Raw genomic sequence first — 20,348 nt, forward strand, 5'->3', positions numbered from 1 at the left:
TTGCAAAAATGAATTAACCATACACAGTAAAGCATGCCTTGGCAGGCCTGAAAATAGGATCCAGCAAATTCTTTTCATATGAGCTGGGCATTACCAAGAGCTGGGCAGAGCCTGTGATTCTCAGTTGACTAGGACTGGCCTTTCTGTGACTGAGAAAAACTTTCCAGTGACAAATGTTCCAGCTTCCTTATCCCAAGAGAAACGAAAATAGTGAAAACAACATACTTCTTTATACTGAAATATAACAAGATCAACACCAGCAAATTATAGCATTTATTAACCACCTACTGTGTACCAGGCTCCATGGTTTGTACGAAAACATGTTCCTAAGGACACAAAAATGAAAAAGCACACTACCATTCATCAAGGAGCTTCCCAATTGACCGAGTCTGGGGCCCCCTACAGCCCTGTGTATGTGTGTGTGTGTGTGTGTGTAGATTAGAGATTGGAAGAGGCATAATTTCAACACAGTATGATAAGTGCACAATTAGGTACAAAACATCTCAAGGCCCTGAGGCAGGAGAGGTTAGCAGAGAAGGCTTTATAGAGGAAGTGATATTTGAGTTGAGCCTTGAAGGAGAAGTGGAAGGATGTAGCAAGCAGAAGGAAAAGCATGAGCCAGTCTTGGAGGCTTGAAAACAGAAAATGAAACTGGGAATCCCTGAGACGTTTGCTGTAGCTCAGGGGAGGGCACAAAAAAAGAAGTGGCCAGAGGTGAGGACATCAAAGGCCATGCTAATGAGTTTGGCCCTCACCCTGGAGGCAGTGGGGCCACCACTGAGGTTGGTGTTTGAAAAAGGGAGGGACTTGGCTGTTGGCTGCCTTTCCTGCTTGGTGGATGGCTTCCCCTCACAGCCTGGCTGAAACCCCAGCCACTCCCTGATGGAAAGCGTTGCTATCAGCAGGAAAAGGCAGGGCTGGCACTCGGAAGTTACAGGCTCTGCAACCGCACCTGGCTGGTGCCCACAAACACTCAGATCTTCCTCCCAGGAGGGCTCCAGCCCATGGGCAAGTCTATTTGAAATTTACTTATTAACTGCTATTCCTAACACTAAATGGTAGGAGGGATTTACACCAATGAAACTGAGGCAGGAACACATACTAGAAGCTTGAATAGGAACCTTCCATTTAAAAAGCACCTTCTTCTAAGTCTGAAAAGAGAACCATTTGCAAATTCCACGTCACACTAGTTTATAAACCTATAGCAATTTCAACTTTAAAAACTTATTCCTACCTACATGATATCACTTGATTCTCATAATATCCCCGTAAAGAATACTGGGCGGGTATCATTATGCCCATTTTACAGATGTAAAGGTTCACCAGCCAAAGGCCACTAGGAACACACTTGGAGTCAAATGAAAGTCAGGATTATTTGGCTTACTGCAGCAAGGGAGGACGCACTCCAGAGAAACCCGGGGGCATCCCTGCACGAGGAGTTGAGAGGGGCTTCTTAGAAAATTTGGGCTTGTGCCAGATGAAACTAAGGAAGGGTTGGGGAAGCAGGGGCAATTCTGGATGGGATTCTGTCAAAGGGGGAGGGGGCCATTCAGTGATCTAGTATCTAAATAATTTAATAATTAATTATTGTGAACTCATTATTGCTTAATTTAATCAATAACGTTCCAGCAGGCAGAGCTAGAGCTGGCATTGGTACAGGAGCAACAGTCTCTCCTTGTTAGTTGGAAGCAGGGGATGTTTAGTCACGTTTTTTGGATTCAGAGTGGCCTCCTTTCTGTCCTGTTGCAAATGTAGCCGCAAAGGGTCCTCGTAGCACATTGTTTCTGTTTTGTGGGCGTTGTCTATGTTCAGTTGGGAACATCGTGGTCTGGCTGCCAGCAAGCCTCCTTTTTGTTGCTGTTGTGTTTGTTTTCATTTTCTCACATACCAAGAAACCTGGGTAATGTCTTTGACATCTCTCAATACCTCCACCCTAGCCGAACAGCCTTAGGTGGCTGCCTTTACCTCCTGCGCTTCCGATTTCTCACCAGTAGTATCCCTTCCAGCACTGATATCCTGAGTGTCAAGAGAGCTCACTGAGAGGCATCGTGGTACCCTGAGACCTTCCACAGCTACCTCATCTGGTGTCAGCTATTTAACCATTAATGGTAGAGAGAAATATGAGCGCAAAGTTCTATCCACTTTAAACATAAAACATTGCCCCCTGCCTCAACCCTAGTGCAACTCAGTTGCCTTGAGCCATTCAAAGATTCCCAAACACCAGCAGGACAAAGGCACGATTCTGTAAGAGCAAGCCAAGCAGTAAATGACCATTAGACCTTTGGTCCCAAGGCTGTTTTATACTGGGCCGGACACACATCCATTTTTGGATAGAGTGCTAACAATAAAAAACATACATTTGATGATTATGTTGCTTTGAGTAGAACCAAGAAGTATGAAATAATAGTAACTATTATTTTTAAGAACTTTCAAATGTGTCAAATGCTTTGCCTATTTATTTCACTTAATCCATGCAACCCTCCTGTGCAATAAGCGTCATTATCACCACTTTACAGGGCAAATTGTGGCTCAGAGAAAGGAAGCGGCAGGGAAGGCTCCCAGGGTCCCTGGGATTCTCACTGGTGCTTATTTCTGGTGATGATGGTGCCCCTTCAGAGCCCACATGGGTACATTGGCTTTCAGAGGTTTCCCACCTTGGATGTTACTCGGTGCCAGGGGATCCTAGGACATACTCTGAGCCTCTCTGGGCCTGGCCACTTCTAACTAGAAGTTTGCACTCACGTTACCCACTGTGAGTAATGTCTACCTCTCAATGGCCCAGGAGAAAACCCATCCCTGGACACAGTCCTGGTTCCCTTGTGTCTCAGCCTCCATCACTGCCCCTCAGAAACAAGATGTAAGCACAAATCCAGGCAGACCAAAAAAAGGAGAGGCCTCATGATATCAAGCCTGAAAATTCTGGGCCAATTTAAGGCAACCAAGGATGCTTTGAAAAGGTTAGAGCATTTTTCTTCATCCAAGAATCCTCTAGGAACAGGGTTGGTTTCACAAGCTGAGCTGGACCCTCCACAGGGGGCTTGATGACATCAGCAAAACAGCACCTGAGAAATCTCCTTCCATGAGGTCTTGCCACTGTTTCACGACTAGGTCCTCTTGGTGTGTTACTGTCATGCCCTGGCCACCACCTTCACGCCACACAGAGAGACTCCCATCCCTGAGATTTGTGATCAGGACGAGTGATGTCAAAGCAGGAAGAGCTGGAGAGGAGACTCAGGAGGGAGGGTGGGGCTCCACCGTCGACTCACACCAGGAGACATCCAGATGACCAATTCAAGCAGGGGAGTCCACACTCGGAGGATGGTGCCTGGGCCTGGGACCACTCACAGATCTAGCCCCACCCCAGCTCTGTGCAGGTCTTGTGTTAGGACTCTACCACATCCAACTTTCATCAGTATATTCATTTCCTGGGGCTGCCATAACACAGGACCACAGACTGGTGGCCCAAACAACAGAAATGAATTTTCTTGCAATTCTGGAGGTTAGAAGTCAGAGATCAAGGTGTCGGCAGGGCTGGTTTCTTCTGAGACTTCTCTGCTTGGCATGCACATGGCTATCTTTCCTTATCTTCACATGATCTTCCCTCTGCACATGTCTTTGTCCTCATCTTCTTATAAGGACACCAGTCACATTGGAGTAGGGCCCACTCTAAGGACCTCATATTAACTTAATTACCTCTTTGAAGACCCTCTCTCTAAAGACAGTCACATTCTGAGATACTGAGGGTTAGGACCTCACGTATGAATTTGGGGGTGGAGGCAGGGAATACAATTCAGCCCATGACATCCAGCAAACCTCTGAAGATCCTGCTCGGACCTGGGTCCTGGGCCAGGCACTGGGGACCCTGGGGACACCACAGGTATATCATTGTTCTGTCTGAGCTTCAACAACTCCCTGGGGTGGTGGTGCTTCAGAGTTAGAAAAAAGAGGCTTATACATATACCTGAGATTGGAAAGTGAGTATAAATCTGCGCCCTCCGAACCAGGCCTAAACAGGGGGCTTTAGCTGTGAGGGTGCAGGAAGCTCTGGCCCACTGAGGTGCACAGGAGCCAGCTGGCAGCTAGTGGGGGAGGGGGCTTGGACCTTTGAGCAGCATGATGAAGACTTTCTGGCAGCAGGAGCAATAACTGGCAGGAGGCCAAGAACGAGCTGTTTATCAGGCTCCTGGTGAGGGTAAGTGATAAAACTCACCCTCTGGCTCAGCGCCTGAGGCAGGATCACGCTCAAGGGAGATGCTCACTGTGAGCCCACACGGTGCTCTCTCTGGCTTGGGGAGACGACTGTCCCACACAGGCAAGCTGTCCCCAGCTAGGCCATTGCCTAGACTCACCCTGGCCTCGGCCAAGGTCGGCTGCCATCCTCTCCTGGGTGCCTGCCACCCACCCTCCCTCCACCCCCTGCAGACCCAGAAGGAGGAGAGGACGATCGCCAGCCCGAGGACAGCGTGGGACTGGGAAGATAAACACCAGGGCTCCTCTTTGGGAAAATAAACCATAGACACGTGAGGGAGACTGGGTAAAAGAGAACTGGATTTGGAGTCTAAAATCCTAGTCTCAGTCCTAGCTATGTCACTTACCCACAGGTAGCCTTGAGCAAATCACCGTGATCTCTAGGCCTCTGCTTTTCAGTAGTGAATGGGGTTATTATTAGAGACCCCACAGGGTTGTTCTGAGGATGAAATGGGATCATGTATGTATGTGGAATTATGTAATGCAGCTATGCATTGCTGGCCATAAAATAACATCTGTAAGAACCTACTATTTACTAAGTCATCCTCCATTATAATACTCACCTGAGTCACTGAATACTCCCATTGTTTCCCCCACTTTTTATTACCAAAATGTCCCAGTATAGAAAAGGTTGAAAGGATAGCACAAAGAATTACAGTGAGAAGCAGCCACATAGCACAGGGAGATCAGCTCGGTGCTTTGTGACCACCTAGAGGGGTGGGATAGGGAGGGTGGGAGGGAGGCGCAAGAGGGAAGACATATGGGAACATATGTATATGTATAGCTGATTCACTTTGTTATACAGCAGAAACTAACACACCATTGTAAAGCGATTATACTCCAATAAATATGTTAAAAAATAAAGAATTACCATATTCCCTCCAGATAGATTCAATAACTATTAACATTTTAGCATATTTACTTTATCTCTCTCTTTCTATGCATATTTATATGTGTGTGTGTGTTGCAGAACCATTTGATTTCTCTCTGTCTCTGTCTCTCCATATATATGTGTATATATGAATAACAAATATATGTATCTCTCTCTTCTCTTTCTTTCTCTCATATATATATGAGCCCATGCTCCCAGGCCTCCTGTGGACCTCTCTTTGCTCTCTAATTACCTGCCGCACATCTCTCTCCCCACTGGACTAGGAACACCTCAAGAGCAGGGACAAGGTAGTCACCATTGTATCCCCAGGACCTGCAGGGCCTGGAGTGGAGCAGGCACGTGGCAAGTGACCATTGATTATACACCTCTTCAACAAAGCACTAAGCAACATACACTTTTTTAAAGTAAATGAGTTTTAAGTCATTTCATCTGGCAAATTCCAGATCCCTGCTGGAGATAATGGAAGAAACATCCCAGAGGTGCAGGATGTTTAGGTCTTGCTCTACTTCCTTCCCCCTCTAAAAGCATGGGGACTCTGAAGCCACTTGGGGCTCTTGGTAAGAGGCTGCACTCCACGACTGTGATACAGCTATCCATTTGCAAGGGGGAAGTGCTCTCCACACCACAGTCTACTCTGGAAAACACATGCACAGAAAAGCTGGCTCTGTCCCTATTATAGATCTTACAGAAGTGATTCTGAGTCCTTTAGGTTTCCATGGAACCAGGAACCCACTTCCAGACCAGCGAGAGTGGGAAAAGGGGGTATATATCATGTTTGTGTTGCTGTCTTGCCTATAAATTCCCTACAAAGCTCACGACCTTCATAGGAGTTTTAAGCTTCCCCCAGGTTCAGATGATGCTTGTTAAAGCAGAGTTTCTCGAACTTTAATGTGCATATGAATCACCTGAGAAGCTTGATAAAATGAATGTTATGTTTCAGTACATCTGGGATGGGCTCCAAGATCTTGTTTCTAACAAGCGTTCGGGTCGTGCCAATGCGGCTGGTCACCAAAACACACTCTGAGAAGCAAAGTTCTGAAGAACACAAAATAGCTCCTCATTTACTTGGTGAACTAGTAATTGGGCACCTACTACTAGACATAAGGCAGCGTGCTAGCACGGGAGGTACCAGGAGACGGGAAGAAATGTAAAGATGAAGAAGACGCAGTTCTTTGCCTCAAATCCAGCTGGATATGCCTCATTACTATGTCTAGGCACTTGGCTTAAATTGGCACTTGGCCTTAATTCTTACAATTTATAATCTCTACAGTGTATATTGTTCTCATTTTACTTGTGAAGAAACTGGAGCTCATTCAGCTTAACTGTCTTATCCAAACCAGTGAAAGGATGCTGTGAGATTTGAGCTGAGGGCTCCCTGACTCCGAGGCCTGTGTTTTCCCCATGCACCTCTCTCACACCTGGCCTTGATGCACTTTTCACCAAGCGCCCAGATGGAAGGGCAAGGAGAGCCCTTAAAACAGACCTCATTAGCCCGAGGGGAAGGACATGGGGTGGCAGCCGGCAGAAGGCACTAAGTAACCACCAGAGAGGGGAATTAGGACCTAGCAGGTGCCTCAAGGCTGCCTTCCTTGGGTCTCTGGCTGTTTCAGGTAATATATTTCCTAATGTGGCGGATCAAATGCAGCCTACACTAGTAAATTTCAGCCACAAATTATGGCCTGAACTTTGTCACCAAATGGCTGTGTGACTTTGGATAAATCAGTGCCCTCACCTGGATTCAGAATTGGGAGCTCTTTAATTCCTTTTCTCTCTGACAAAATGTTTCTGAGCTCTCTTCCATTCTTCCCCTCAAGTCAGGGTGAACGCCTCTTTGTTACGTCCCCACTTGGGTTTCCCCCAGCCCCCAACTTCTTAACTCAGGACTGGGAGTTTCTGTGGATCACTCTGCAGTCTTCCTACTTTCTTCTTTTTTTTTAATATTTATTATTTATTTATTTATGGCTGCGTCACATCTTAGTTGCAGCACGCGGGCTCTTTGTTGCAGCATGCAGGCTTCTCTCTAGTTGTGGCATGCAGGCTCAGTAGTTGCGGCACGTGGGCTCTCTAGTTGTGGCACACGGGCTCTAGAGCGCGCAGGCTCAGTTGCCCTGAGGCATGTGGGATCTTAGTTCCCCAACCAGGGTTTGAACCTGCGTCCCCTGCATTGGAAGGTGGATTAATAACCACTGGACCACCAGGGAAGTGCCAGTCTTCCTACTTTCCCTCCGAACTTCACACATGTTTATTGAGCACAGCTCTGCCCCAGATGCTGTGCTGAGGGCTGGGGATGCAAAGGCAATGAGATGCATTCCATCTCTCAGCAAAGTGGCCCCAGGGCACCTAACCCAGCACAGGCAGGGGCAGGCAGGGCTGAGTGGGCAGATTCCTCACATGCCAGGGCTTCATCCCCCAGCAACCCTTTGAGGTGAATGCTCTTATCATCCCCATTTTAAAGATGAAGAAACTGAGGCTTCCGGAGGTCAAGTGACTGTCCTAAATAATTAAGGATCAAATGAAATAATGTATGCAAAAAACTTAGCAGAGTGCCCAACAAGTAGGAAATAAATGGTAACTAAATTGCCTTCTTTAAATGACAGAACAGGGAGTAAGAGCCAGTTAGCCTCACTCTCAGAGACAGCAAACTGGAGAGTTGGAGAAAGGCCACTTGTCTCCCCTGGAGGACAAAGACCAGGCTTGGGACGGACCACACATGGTGAGAAAACTGCTAAGGAAAGAAGCAAAATAACCATCAAGAAAGGGCTTGACAGGGTCCAAAGCACCCCAGTGCACACGTGAGGGCAGTGTGAGCTCTGATGGTGGTGACAGAAATTAGTCATGTTGGGGGAGGCTCGGATAGCCCAGCGCCCTTTGTCCTTCCTAGATGGCTGCTCACCCCAGGCTCAGCTATTCCATGTTTCAGCTGTCACACTCCCCATCTGGGTAATGGAGTGTTATGAAGCATGTTGGAGGCCATCAATTAGTGCTTAACTCCATGTCTGTTGGGCTGTATTTCCAAGGATGCTCCACTCAGATCCACGGCAGAGGTAAATCTTGCTCCTTTTCATTCGATGGCTTGGAATTAAAATGCTGCCTAACAGGTTCTCACAGAGAAATTGAGATTTATGGGTCACTGTCAATATCAACACATGTTGGCCATTATTTGAAAGCCTCCTAGCTCCTCAGGACTGATTGCTATTTACTTTGAAAGATGAATGTGGCTTTATAATCCACTCAGGTTGCTGTATGTGTTTCTTCCCTTGGAGACTTTTTTATTCCATTTCATGCTGTTTTGCCTGATGGTGTAAGCCCCACCCTGCCCCCAACCCTTGAATACTCTGATGTATTTGAGGCACTGGAACAGAGACAAGAGGAGCCAGTGCATCCTCAGTCCAGATGCCAGTGTCACAATAGGGAAGGAACACCTTAGTAGCAAAATTACCCCTATTTCATGGACTGAAGCCACTAAACATGATCTGAGGCCAGAGTTGAGACCACCAAGGAGCTTGCTTGAGGAGCAATAGGTGGTCCCCTCGTAAACACTTCTGGCCTTTTGTGTGGCTGGGCAGGGTGTGGAAACTGACACAGGAGCTGAATCACTTAGGTCAGTGGCTTTGACATTGGTTCTAAAACTTGAGCCGGCATAAGAATTGCGAGGAAGATTTGTTAAAACATAGATTGCTGGGCCCCACTCCAGACTTCCTGGTTCAGTAGGCCTAGGGTAGGGCCCAGGACTTAGCATTTCTAACAAGATGCCAGGTGATGCTAATACTGATGTTCGTCCTGGGTCCCACTTGAAGAACCACCTTAGAAGAATTACAGGCCATGAGTGGGGGAGATGAGGCTGCTGGCAATGTTTGTCATTCTAGGAAAAGAATAACATCTAGAGAGGAATTTTTTTTAAGTTTTGCTGGACAATGTATAATTTAAATCCCTTTCTATGAAATCTTCAGTTGAAGATCAATTTCCATTAATAAGCTGTAAAGTTGGATCTATTTTGATAATGCACTGAAGTGCTGATGGGTCTGGGACCACTCAGGCCACCCATCAGTGGTGTGCTATAGCTAGGTTACTAGGAGGTCATGGTCCGGCTGCTGGCATGTTTTGACAACTTTATTGGGTGACAACTGTAAGGAGATTCCTTGTGTTGATAACAGAACCTGTGGTGCTGGTTCACACACAATGGTCCCTATGAGATTTTTCCCTGCAATAGTCAGGATTTGCAGGTGAAACTGGACCCAGGGCAATAAAGGGACACAGTCTAAAGACTCCAGGAGCTCCATGTTGAATACCAGAGGGTCATTGGAGACAGATAATAGCTTTTTTCTTTTCTTTTTTTTTTTGCATCAGACCTTACATTGTAAGTCACAAGGCTCCAAATGCCCCAGGAAATGTGCTAGAAAGAGCCATTGTGTACTGAAGTCAGGCTGCCCCAAGCCTTCCCCATCAAAATCCATTGGACTGGGCAGGTCATCACTTGGGATTCATTACTTGCAGGAGGATATCCCCAGAGCAATCAAAAGGCCTGATTCTTACAGGGTTGGGAGGCTGTTACTAAGACAGGTATTACAGTGGGGATGAAGGAAAGTCAACATATTTGGAGATGTGAAAAAGGTAGATAAGAATACCCAATGAGTGACTGTATTAGTTTGGACTTCTGGTCATAAGAACAGAAATCCAATTCAAATTAACTTAAGCAAAAAGGGGAATTTATTTACTCACATAACAGGGATGTCCAAAATACAGGCTACAGGTACAGTTGAATCTTTGCCTATAATAAAGACACAATGTCTGTCAATTCTCTCGCTTTCTCCCTCTCTTTTTCTCGCTTTCCCCCACTCCATGATGGCACTTGAGAGTTCCATCACTCCTTAGAGCTTAAAATTCCAGAGAGATTATAATATTTTATCACATACCTCTGGCAAACATTCCAGAAAGGACTCTGCTTGGCTGGGGGCTCATCTCTAAGTAGACAGCTATGGCCAGGAGGATGGGCTCTCCAATTGGCATGGTTTGGGAAGCATGCTCACCCCTTGGGTAAGATCAGCTCTACCCAAACCCAACTGATCAAGATCCACATAGGAGAGGCAATTCCTCTGAGGGGGAGATGTCAGCCTGACCACAGAGGACTGGCTGTGCAGCTTGAGGATGGTGGGGGATGCAAGGATGACTCCTGCTTCCTCAGGGGCAATCAGAATGATTTCTCTGTTCCTCTTACACACACTTGACCATGCACACTGGGCCCCTGCTCAAAGGCGTGCTGTAGCAGCTAGTCTACCTGGGCAGACCTGGCCTCAGAAGCATGGGGAAAATCCTGGATGACCTTACACACTCAGCTGTTTGTAGAGCAATGGATTTGCAATTAGTTCTTTAACACACAGGAGCACCAATGCCACTTTCAAGCCTTTCTTCCTCCCCAAGGAAAGTAGATGGGTGAAGTAAATAAAATCAGCATTTTCATTGGCTTCTTAGGAAGTTCAGGAGACTATTTTAAAGGCTGTGTTAAATACACACTTCCAGAGACCTTCAAGATGGCAGAGGAGTAAGACATGGAGATCACCTTCCTCCCCACAAATACATCAGAAATACATCTACATGTGGAACAACTCCTACAGAACACCTACTGAACGTTGGCAGAAGACCTCAGACTTCCCAAAAGGCAAGAAATTCCCCACGTACCTGACTGTGTGGCTGACAGGGTCTTGGTGCTCCAGCCAAGTGTCAGGCCTGTGCCTCTGAGATGGGAGACTGAATTCAGGACACTGGACCACCAGAGACCTCCTGGCCCCACGTAATATCAATCAGCAAAAGCTCTACCAGAGATCTCCATTTCAATGCCAAGACCCAGGTCCTCTCAATGCCCAGCAAGCTACAGTACTGGACACCCTATGCCAAACAACTAGCAAGACAGGAACACAACCCCACCCATTAGCAGAGAGGCTGCCTAAGATCATAATAAGTTTACAGACACCCCAAAACACACCACCGGACGCGGTCCTGCCCACCAGAAAGACAAGATCCAGGCTCATCCACCAGAACACAAGCACCAGTCCCCTCCACCAGGAAGCCTACACAACCCACTAAACCAACCTTAGCCACTGGGGGCAGACACCAAAGACAATGGGAACTACGAACCTGCAGCCTGTGAAAAGGAGACCCCAAACACAGTAAGTTAAGCAAAACGAGAAGACAGAGAAACACATAGCAGATGAAGGAGCAAAGTAAAAACCCACCAGACCAAACAAATGAAGAGGAAATAGGCAGTCTACCTGAAAAAGAAGTCAGAGTAATGATAGTAAGATGATCCAAAATCTTGAAAATAGAATGGAGAAAATACAAGAAACTTTTAACAAGGACCTAGAAGAACTAAAGAGCAAACAAACAGTGATGAACAACACTATAAATGAAATAAAAAATTCTCTAGAAGGAATCAATAGCAGTATAACTGAGAAAGAAGAATGGATAAGTGACCTGGAAGATAAAATAGTGGAAATAACTACCGCAGAGCAGAATAAAGAAAAAAGAATGAAAAGAATAGAGGACAGTCTCAGAGACCTCTGGGACAACATTAAACACACCAACAGTCAAATTATAGGGGTCCCAAAAGCAGAAGAGAGAAAGAAAGGGACTGAGAAAATATTTGAAGACATTATAGTTGAAAAATTCCCTAATATGGGAAAGGAAATAGTCAATCAAGTCCAGGAAGTGCAGAGTCCTATACAGGATAAATCCAAGGAGAAAAACGTCAAGACACATACTAATCAAACTATCAAAAATTAAATACAAAGAAAAAATATTAAAAGCAGCAAGGGAAAAAAACAAATAACATAGAAGGGAATCCCCATAAGGTTAACAGGTGATCTTTCAACAGAAACTGCAAGCCAGAAGGGAGTGGCAGTACATATTTAAACTGATGAAAGGCAAAAACCTACAACCAAGATTACTCTACCCAGCAAGGGTCTGATTCAGATTCAACGGAGAAATTAAACCCTTTACAGACAAGCAAAAGTTAACAGAATTCAGCATCACCAAACCAGCTCTACAACAAATGCTAAAGGAACTTCTACAGGCAGGAAACACAGAGAAGGAAAAGACCTACAATAACAAACCCAAAACAATTAAGAAAATGGTAAAAGGAACATACATATCGATAACTACCTTAAATGTAAATGGATTAAATGCTCCAACCAAAAGACATAGACTGGCTGAATGGATACAAAAACAAGACCTGTATATAGGCGGTCTATAAGAGACCCACTACAGACCTAGGGACATATACAGACTGAAAGTGAGGGGATGGAAAAAGATATTCCACGCAAATGGAAATCAAAAGAAAACTGGAGGAGCAATTCTCATATCAGACAAAATAGACTTTAAAATAAAGACTATTACAAGAGACAAAGAAGGACACTACATAATGATCAAGGGATCAATCCAAGAAGAAGATAGAACAATTGTAAATATTTATGCACCCAGTCACTCCCATCAGGAAACTTGCACAAGCCTCTTAGATAGCCTCATCCACCAGAGGACAGACAGCAGAAGCAAGAAGAACTACAATTTTACAGCCTGTGGAACAAAAACTGCATTCACAGAAAGATAGACAAGATGAAAAGGCAGAGGGCTATGTACCAGATGAAGGAACAAAATAAAACCGCAGAAAAACAACTAAATGAAGTGGAGATAGGCAACCTTCCAGAAAAAGAATTCAGAATAATATTAGTGAAGGTGATCCAGGACCTCAGAGAAAGAATGGAGGCAAAGATGGAGAAGATGCAAGAAATGTTTAACAAAGACCTAGAAGAATTAAAGAACAAACAAACAGAGATGAACAATACACTAACTGAAATGAAAAGTAGCCTAGAAGGAATCAATAGCAGAATAACTGAGGCAGAAGAACAGATAAGTGACCTGGAAGACAGAATGGTGGAATTCACTGCCATGGAACAAAATAAAGAAAAAGAATGAAAAGAAATGAAGACAACCTACGAGACCTCTGGGACAACATTAAACACAACAACCTTCACATTATAGGGGTCTCAGAAGGAGAAGAGAGAGAGAAAGGACCCAAGAAAATATTTGAGGAGATTGTAGTCAAAAACTTCCCTAACATGGGAAAGGAAATAGCCACCCAAATCCAGAAAGCACAGAGAGTCCCAGGCAGGATAAACCCAAGGAGAAACACGCCGACACACATAGTAATCAAATTGTCAAAAATTAAAGACAAAGAAAAATTATTGAAAGCAACAAGGGAAAAACGAAAAATAACATACAAGGGAAATCCCATAAGGTTAACAGCTAATTTCTCAGCAGAAACTACAAGTCAGAAGAGAGTGGCATGATATATTTAAAGTGATGAAAGGGAAGAACCTATAACCAAGATTACTCTACCTGGCAAGGATCTCATTCAGTATTGACGGAGAAATCAAAAGCTTTACAGACAAGCAAAAGCTAAGAGAATTCAGCACCACCAAACCAGCTCTACAACAAATGCTAAAGGAACCTCTGTAAGTGGGAAACACAAGAGAAGAAAAGGACCTACAAAAACAAACCCGTAACAATTAAGAAAATGGTAATAGGAACATACATATCGATAATTACCTTAAACGTGAATGGATTAAATGCTCCAACCAAAAGACACAGGCTCGCTGAATGGATACAAAAACAAGACCCATATATATGCTGTCTACAAGAGACCCACTTCAAACCTAGGGACACATACAGACTGAAAGTGAGGGGATGGAAAAAGATATTCCATGCAAATGGAAATCAAAAGAAAGCTGGAGTAGCAATACTCATATCAGATAAAATAGACTTTAAAATAAAGAATGTTACAAGAGACAAGGAAGGACACTACATAATGATCCAGGGATCAATCCAAGAAGAAGATATAACAATTATAAATATATATGCACCCAACATAGGAGCACCTCAATACATAAGGCAACTGCTAACAGCTATAAAAGAGGAAATCGACAGTAACACAATAATAGTGGGGGACGTTAACACCTCACTTACATCAATGGACAGATCATCCCAACAGAAAATTAATAAGGAAACACAAGCTTTAAATGACACAATAGACCAGAGAGATTTAAATGATATTTATAGGACATTCCATCCAAAAACAGCAAATTACACTTTCTTCTCAAGTGCACATGGAACATTCTCCAGGATAGTTCACATCTTCGGCCACAAATCAAACCTCAGTAAATTTAAGAAAATTGAAATCATATCAAGCATCTTTTCTGACTAGAACGCTATGAGATTAGAAATCAATTACAGGGAAAAAAAGGTAAAAAACAAACACATGGAGGTTAAACAATACGTTACTAAATAACCAAGAGATCACTGAAGAAATCAAAGAGGAAATTAAAAAATACCTAGAGACAAATTACAATGAAAACACGATGATCCAAAACCTATGGATGCAGCAAAAGCAGTGCTAAGAGGAAAGTTTATAGCAATACAGGCCTACCTCAAGAAACAAGAAAAATCTCAAATAAACAATATAACCTTACACCTAAAGGAACTAGAGAAAGAAAAACAAACAAAACCCAAAGTTAGTAGAAGGAAAGACTTCATAAAGATCAGGTCAGAAATAAATGAAATAGAAACAAAGAAAACAATACCAAGATCAATAAAACTAAAAGCTGATACTTTGAGAAGATAAACAAAACTGATAAACCGTTAGTCAGACTCATCAAGAAAAAGAGGGAGATGACTCAAATCAATAAAATTAGAAATGAAAAAGGAGAAGTTACAACAGACACCACAGAAATACAAAGCATCCTAAGAGACTACCACAAGCAACTTTATGCCAATAAAATGGACAACCTGGAAGAAATGGACAAATTCTTAGAGACATATAACCTTCCAAGACTGAACCAGGAAGAAATAGAAAATATGAACAGACCAATCACAAATAGTGAAATTGAAACTGTGATTTAAAATCTTCCAACAAACAAAAGTCCAGGACCAGATGGCTTCACAGGCGAATTCTATCAAACATTTAGAGAAGAGCTAACACTGATCCTTCTCAAACTCTTCCCAAAAATTGCAGAGGAAGGAACACTCCCAAACTCATTCTATGAGGCCACCATCACCCTGATACAAAAACCAGATGAAGATACTGCAAAAAAAAGAAAATTACAGACCAATATCACTGATGGATATAGATGCAAAAATCCTCAACAAAATACTAGCAGAGAATCGAAGAGCACATTAAAAGGATCATACACCATGATCAAGTGGGATTTATCCCAGGGATGCAAGGATACTTCAATATACGCAAATCAATCAATGTGATACACCATATTAACAAATTAAAGAATAAAAACCATATGATCATCTCGATAGATGCAGAAAAAGCTTTTCACACAATTCAACACCCATTTATGATAAAAACTCTCCAGAAAGTGGGCATAGAAGGAACCTACCACAACAAAATAAAGACCATATATGACAAACCCACAGCAAACATTGTTCTCAGTGGTGAAACACTGAAAGCATTTCTGCTAAGATCAGGAACAAGACAAGGTGGTCCACTCTCACCACTATTATTCAACATAGTTTTGGAAGTCCTAGTCATGGCAATCAGATAAGAAAAAGAAATAAAAGGAATACAAATCGGAAAAGAAGAAGTAAAACTGTCACCGTTTGCAGATGACATGATACTATACATAGAGAATCCTAAAGATGCCACCAGAAAACTACTAGAGCTAATCAATGAATTTGGTAAACTTGCAGGATACAAAATGCACAGAAATCTCTTACATTCCTATACACTAATGATGAAAAATCTGAAAGAGATATTAAGGAAACACTCCCATTTACCATTGCAACAAAAAGAGTAAAATACCTAGGAATAAACCTACCTAAGGAGACAAAAGACCTGTAAGCAGAAAACTATAAGACACTGATGAAAGAAATTAAAGATGAAACAAACAGATGGAGAGATATACCATGTTCTTGGATTGGAAGAATCAATATTGTGAAAATGACTATACTACCCAAAGCAATCTACAGATTCAATGCAATCCCCATCAAGTTACCAATGGCATTTTTTACAGAATTATAACAAAAAATCTTAAAATTAGTATGGAGACGCAAAGGACCCCGAATAGCCAAAGCAGTCTGAGGGAAAAAAACGGAGTTGGAGGAATCAGACTCCCTGACTTCAGACTATACTACAAAGCTACAGTAATCCAGACAATATGGTACTGGCACAAAAACGGAAATATAGATCAATGGAACAGGATAGAAAGCCCAGAGATAAACCCATGCACTTATGGATGACAAAGGAGGCGAGGATATACAACAGAGAAAAGACAGCCTCTTCAATAAGTGGTGCTGGGAAAACTGGACGGCTACAGGTAAAAGAATGAAATTAGAACACTCCCTAACACCATACACAAAAATAAACTCAAAATGGATTAAAGACCTAAATGTAAGGCCAGACACTATGAAACTCTTACAGGAAAACATAGGCAGAACACTCTGACATAAATCACAGCAAGATCATTTTTTACCCACCCCCTAGAGAAATGGAAATAAAAACAAAAACAAACAAATGGGACCTAATGAAACTTAAAAGCTTTTGCACAGCAAAAGAAACCATAAACAAGATGAAAGACAGCCCTCAGAATGGGAGAAAGTATTTGCAAATGAAGCAACTGACAAAGGATTAATCTCCAAAATATACAAGTATCTCATGCAGCTCAATATCAAAAAAACAAACAACTCAATCCAAAAAATGGGCAGAAGACCTATATAGACATTTTTCCAAAGAAGATATACAGATTGCCAAGAAACACATGAAAGGATGCTCAACATCACTAATCATTAGAGAAATGCAAATCAAAACTACAATGAGGTATCACCTCACACCAGTCAGAATGGCCATCATCAAAAAATCTACAAACAATAAATGTTGGAGAGGGTGTGGAGAAAAGGAAACCCTCTTGCACTGTTGGTGGGAATGTAAATTGATACAGCCACTGTGGAGAACATATGGAGGTTCCTCAGAAAACTAACAATAGAGCTACCGTACGACCCAGCAATCCTACTACTGGGCATATACCCTGAGAAAACCACAATTTGAAGAGGCATGTACCACAATGTTCATTCCAGCTCTACTTACAATAACCAGGACATGGAAGCAACCTAAATGTCCATTGACAGATGAATTGATAAAGAAGATATGGCATATATATACAATGGAATATTACTCAGCCATAAAGAGAAACGAAATTGAGTTATTTGTAGTGAGGTGGATGGACCTAGAGTCTGTCATACAGAGTGAAGTAAGTCAGAAAGAGAAAAACAAATACTGTATGCTAACACATATATATGGAATCTAAAAAAAAAAAAATTGGTTCTGATAAACCTAGGGGCAGGACAGGAATAAAGATGCAGACGTAGAGAATGGACTTGAGGACACAGGGAGGGGGAAGGGTAAGCTGGGACGAAGTGAGATAGTGGCATGGACATATATACACTACCAAATGTAAAATAGATAGCTAGTGGGAAGCAGCCACATAGCACAGGGAGATTAGCTCAGTGGTTTGTGACCACCTAGAGGGGTGGGATAGGGAGGATGGGAGGGAGACGCAAGAGGGAAGATATATGGGGATATATGTATATGTATAGCTGATTCACTTTGTTATACAGCAGAAACTAACACACCATTGTAAAGCAATTATACTCCAATGAAGATGTTAAAAATAAGTAAATTAATAAATAAATACACACTTCAGTGATGCTCTAATCCATACCACAGTGATTCTCAAATTGTAGTCCCCAGACCAGCACCATTGACATTACCTGGGACCTTGCTAGAAATGCAAATTCTCAATCCCACCCCAGACCTACTGAATCAGAAACTGAGTGTGGAGCGAACTGTCTATTTTAATGAGCCCTCTGGTGGTTCTGATGTGTGCTGAAGTTTGAGAACCAATGCTCTATATATGTATTTGATTCAATTCTCCAAGTTCAAAGGGACCACCTACTATAAAAACTAAGACTTATGTTACAGTTTTATTGTTCAGTCTGAAGTTAGAGGAATATAAATGTGAAACGGTTTTATATTTCTCCCATCCCTTCCTTATACCATGTACTGTCAAGTCATACTTTTCATCCCTTACTAGCATCTTGAGTAGATTTCTTAACATTTGGTCAGTTCTATTATTAAGTCTTTTTTTTTCACCTTATTTTATTCTAAAGCCTCAATCTCTCATCTGATTTGACATTCTTCCTCTTCTCCTTCATGAGCTAGATTCAGGGAGGAATTAAGATTTGAAATGGGGAGGGGATAGTTCTATTCTTTCACTCCTCTTCTCACTGGGGCACCATGGGGTTGGGTGGGAGAGCAGGCCTGGTGCTGGAATTGCTCCCCCTCCCTTTGCAGGGCCTGTCCTCTCTGGGGAAGCTTAGTGGGGTACAGGTTGGGGACACAGGGATCCTAACTGCTCATTGGCTCTCTGGTTTCACTCTGGTTCACTCTGGGCCCATCTGCTGCTGGTGGCCTTGGCTGCGGGATGGTCCTTTGAGGACGTGTGTATGGCTCTGAGGGCCCTGTCAGTGTGACCCCAGCTCATCTGTCAATGAGAAGGACAACCGTGGCCCCCTTTGGCTTCTCCGGTGGTCCATGCCCCTCCCAGTCTTTCCTCCCATACAGAGGCTCAGAAACTGCTGGTGTCTTCTTCCCCACCCTCTGAGGGCTGAAGGGAACTGAGATGAGGATCCCACCTCCTCAGACACACCTCCCCTCCTTGGCTGACCTGCCTGTCTTCAGACAGCTGAAGTAGGCACGGCCTCCCTGTTCACAAAGAGCCCCCAAAACTCCTATGGACACAGGTCAAACTCTCTCCAAAACTCCATCACTGTATCCCCACCACCAGATGGGGCCAAGGGTCTCAATAGGTCAGCAGGCATCCAGCCTGGAGCAGTATGACAATTGCTGCCTCATGGAGACCCCTCACCCTGCCGCCTCCATACGTGATTCTGATAGATGTCCCCAACTTGATCTCAAGATGAGAGTCACAATGGGAGGGGCAGAAATAAATTATTCTCCTACAAACTCCTACCTCCTTTGTCCCACTTGTCTCCCTACCTGAGGCTGGGAGAGGGCAGTAATGGTAGTTGGGCCACTTCTTGGGAGCCCTGGAGTTAGGGAAAATCTGGCCTCAATGGCTGACAGCTCTCCTTAGAGAACATGGGTTACTTAGCACCTGGTGTTTCCAGCAGAGGTTCTGGTGCCAGTCCTGTTCACTGTCCTCTAACACTTGCTACTTGCTACATGTTTTCACATATATTATCTCAGTTGATCTCACAGTGATCCTGTGAGGCATTTAACCTAAAACAAACAGGCTCAGAGGGGTTAAGTCACAAGCCCAACATCACATGCCTGATGGTAATGGTGGAAGAGGAACCCAGCCCTGAAGCTCCTGGGCACCTGTCCTTTCCCTGCTATTTCATGCAGATGCCTCAGCCACACTAGTTTTGCAGCTCTAAACAAACTCAAAACAACTAACCCGAAAAATGCTTGTTTCCAAAGCCACTGAGCAGCTGACAGTGGAGGGTTTAGGGCATGGGATTTCCTAAGAGAAAACACCAACTGGTTCACATCATGGGTCCTAACCATTGTCTTCCCAGGCCAAGGCCACATGACCCCAAAGAACCTCGAGCTGGCTTTAGTCAGACAGCCCCTCCTGCTTTTCTGGGGTTAGGGAGGGGGCAGGGAAGGGGATATAAGTTGGTACTTCCAAAGCAAAAAGCTAGGCATGAGCTGTCAGGACTGACTGGCCAGACCCCATGCTCTGGCCTCATAGAATACCCAGCCCAGGTCATACAGGGTCAGGGCACCATCTGTCCTTCTGGATGGCCCTGTCCAGAATGACTCATTTCTGCACATGGTGGGTAGAAGTTCATGGTTAAACTCCCTGCAACAGCCAGAGTGCATGGCAATTTTCTAATCAACAGATGGGGTTGGAGCCCCTGCTACACACACAAGAGGCTTCTTTCATTCAGGTTTAAGTAAAGATTTATGATGAACATGAGACCCTCACATGCCCTTGTCCTGGGCAGAACTTCCCCCCGGGCTGGGGTTCAGTGAGGAGCCATCCAGATGGGCTGAGATCATATTTCTCACCAAAGATCAAAGCCCTTGCTCTCAATAGAGCCAATTAAATTTTCAAGAATTTTGTGAGCT

General features: G+C 43.7%; 1 protein-coding gene and 1 long non-coding RNA gene across 3 annotated transcripts in view; both read left to right on the top strand.

The window, feature by feature from the left end:
- The window catches only part of LOC309626862, an 844,624-nt gene that overhangs the window by 570,401 nt on the left and 253,875 nt on the right, over positions 1-20,348 (top strand). The window lies entirely within an intron of this gene.
- LIPC (lipase C, hepatic type) overlaps positions 1-20,348 on the top strand; it is a 177,675-nt gene that overhangs the window by 29,426 nt on the left and 127,901 nt on the right. The gene's annotated exons all lie outside the window — the stretch shown is intronic.

This window comes from Balaenoptera borealis (assembly GCF_965194805.1).
Source record: "Balaenoptera borealis genome assembly, chromosome: 3".
Lineage (NCBI taxonomy): Eukaryota > Metazoa > Chordata > Mammalia > Artiodactyla > Balaenopteridae > Balaenoptera > Balaenoptera borealis.